Below are 3,163 nucleotides of genomic sequence, written 5' to 3'. Positions count from 1 at the left end.
CGAGTACAGACTTGAATATGATTTTGGCTGCAATATCTACACAAACATCGACAGTAACATCAATGTCGTCGCAAATGTCATAAATGTCGTCAGAAATAACATCGAAGATTGTAACACAAGAAACGCCTATGCCAGAAATGTCGAACAGATTACATCCAAGATGGAAACTCAACTGGAAGAACGGAAAACATATATGGCATCACAATTGGAAGTACAGGAGGCACGCATTTAAGTCATCCCAACTGGAATCGCAGGAGACACGTATCACATCGAAGATTTAAGCACAATTGAATGAACAGAAAACATACATGGCGTCACAAATTGCAGAACAATTAAAAGAGCAAGAGGCACGCATAACATTACAACTCGAAGCACAGGAAGAGCGTATCTCAACGAAGCTGGAGGCACAAGTAACAAAAGTCTCATCGCAGCTGGATGCTTTAAGTGTAAATCGCCCAGCAGTTTCAGCGAGTAATCCAAAGGTAAAAACACCATCCTTTGACGTTTCTGTTCATTTCCAGGCCTTTAAGTTACAATTTGAGAAGACCGCAACAGTGAACAACTGGAATGCTGAAGACAAAGTCGCTGCACTCTTCGTAGCATTGAAAGGGCCAGCTGCCGAAATCTTACAGACTATTCCAGAGTACGAACGCAACAACTATTAGACATTGATGAGCGCTCTAGAGAGACGGTACGGAAGCGAGCATAGGAAACAGATATATCAAATTGAGTTGCAAAATCGTTACCAAAAGGCGAATGAGACTTTGCAGGAGTTTGCGTCAGATGTTGAAATATATGGCTCATTTCGCAAATGCAGACGCACCCGTGGAATACACCGAGAGGGTTAAAAGTCAGAGCTTTATAAATGGAATACGGGATGCCGAAACGAAACGAGCTACATATGCGAACCCAAAGCCAACATTTGCTGAAACAGTATCCCATGCACTGACTCAGGAAACAGAGTCACTTTTGAGGAAACCCGCATACAAAGCTCATCGCGTGGAAGTCGAAAGGCCAGACTGGGTAGACACAATTTTGGAAGCATTAAAAGGAACGCAGCAGAAAAACGATGATGGCGTCAAATGCTTTAAATGTGGAAAGCCAGGGCACATTGCACGTTATTGCAGTACCAATCCTAACAGTTCCAGCAATGTGGGTGGCCGTAAACGCAGAGCTGAAGGAGATGAGCAAATCTCCAAATCCACCCAATCGTTAAACTAAAGCGAGTCAGCCGCAAGGGGCGACAGCTGGCTCCCTCAATTGAATGTCCCATAATCTCTATCTCGCAAATTGGAAGGTCAATCAATCTTACTGTCGGAGGACATGTGGATGGAAAGGAACGTTTACTGACTGTAGATACGGGTGCATCTCATTCCATCATTCGAGCGGATTTAGTCAACAAGAAGATACGACCATTGCATGGAGCAAGATTGCGTACAGCCACTGGAGAAGACACCACGGTTCTAGGTGAAGTAGCATGTGAAGTCGCAATTGGGAACGTCACGGTAGTACACAATTTAATAGTGACAGAGATTGTTGATGAAATCATAATTGGAGTGGACTTCTTAATCGACCAAGGCATCAAGGAGTGGACTTCTTAATCGACCAAGGCATCAAGATCGATATGCAAAGCAAGACGATGCGATATAAGAACATGGATGTGCTACTTAATTTCGACTACAGCAGTAAGCGAGTGCTGGTGGAAGAGAGTCAGCAAATATCACCAAAATCCGAAGCAGTCATCTGGGCAAAGCTTGATGGAGAATGTGGGACAAACAAATTGTGGGTTGTCGAGGCAGCAAACAAATAAACACCGAACATACTTGTAGGAAAAGCCTTGGCTATAACAAAACAGGATGGACGTATCCCGGTAAGAGTACTCAATGAGTTCAAGTCACCACTCAAACTGATCAGAGGAGCTATTTTGGGAAGATGCCAAGAGGCTGAAGTAATAATCAATTGTGAACAGCTCCAGTAAGAGGTTTCAACTAGCAATACTGATCTTTCAAATGACATCACGGCATGGATGCTAGAGGTAGCATATCAGAGTAAGGCAAAACAACTGCTCCTAAAGTACGCGAACATATTTGACCAAGATGGCAAACAAATCAGCACTGAACATACTGGTAGGAAAAACCCTGGCTATGACAAAACAAGATGGACGTATTCCGGTAAGAGTACTCAATGAGTTCAAGTCACCATTCAATTTGACCAAAGGAGCTATTTTGGGAAGATGCCAAGAGGCTGAAGTAGTTATTAACTGTGAACAGCTCCAGGAACACGTTTTATCTAGTAATACTAATCTTTCAGATGACATCATGGCATGGACAGAGGGACTAGACGAAGACTATCAGAGTAAGGCAAAGCAACTGGTCCTAAAGTACGGGAACATATTTGACCAAGATGGCTCCAAACCAGGCCGCACCAACGTTGTGAAACATCAATTTGACACTGGAGGTGCGAGGCCGATCCGTCAAGTTCCACGTAGTGTTCCACTGGCGAAGCGGGAAGTTGTGAGTCAAATCATACAAGAAATGAGCGACAGCGGCGTCATCGAACCATCAGCTAGTCCATGGAGCTCAGCTGTGGTACTTGTGAAGAAGGATGGGAAAATGAGGTTTTGCGTGGAGTACCGCAAGTTGAACGACGTCACGAAAAAGGATAGCTACCCATTGTCAAGAATTGACGACACTCTGGACTCGCTCTCTGGTACGAAATGATGTTCCACACTGGACTTGAAAAGTGGCTACTGGCAAGTGGAGGTGAAAGAGGAAGACAAAGAAAAAACAGCCTTTAGCGTCGGAGATGGTCTTTGGCAATATACAGTAATGCCTTTTGGACTTTGCAATGCACCAGCTACTTTTGAGAGACTCATGGATCGGGTATTTAAAGGACTGCATTGGAAAACATGCTTGGTATACCTGGACGACATCATCGTATTGGGCAAGAACTTCGATGAACATCTTAAAAACTTGGAGGAAGTTTTCCAGAGAATAGCTGGCGCTGGTCTGAAACTAAGTCCCAAAAAGTGTGCGTTGTTTAAAAAGTAAGTAAATTATTTGGGTCACAAGGTAACGACAGAAGGTATCCGTACAGCGAATGAAAAGATAGAGGCAGTAAAGGATTGGCCAAGACCACAGAACTTGCATGAATTAAGAAGTTT

The sequence above is a fragment of the Eurosta solidaginis genome, chromosome 5, assembly GCF_040869045.1.
Source record: "Eurosta solidaginis isolate ZX-2024a chromosome 5, ASM4086904v1, whole genome shotgun sequence".
Classification (NCBI taxonomy): Eukaryota; Metazoa; Arthropoda; class Insecta; order Diptera; family Tephritidae; genus Eurosta; species Eurosta solidaginis.
Note: the sequence above shows the minus strand (reverse complement) of the source record.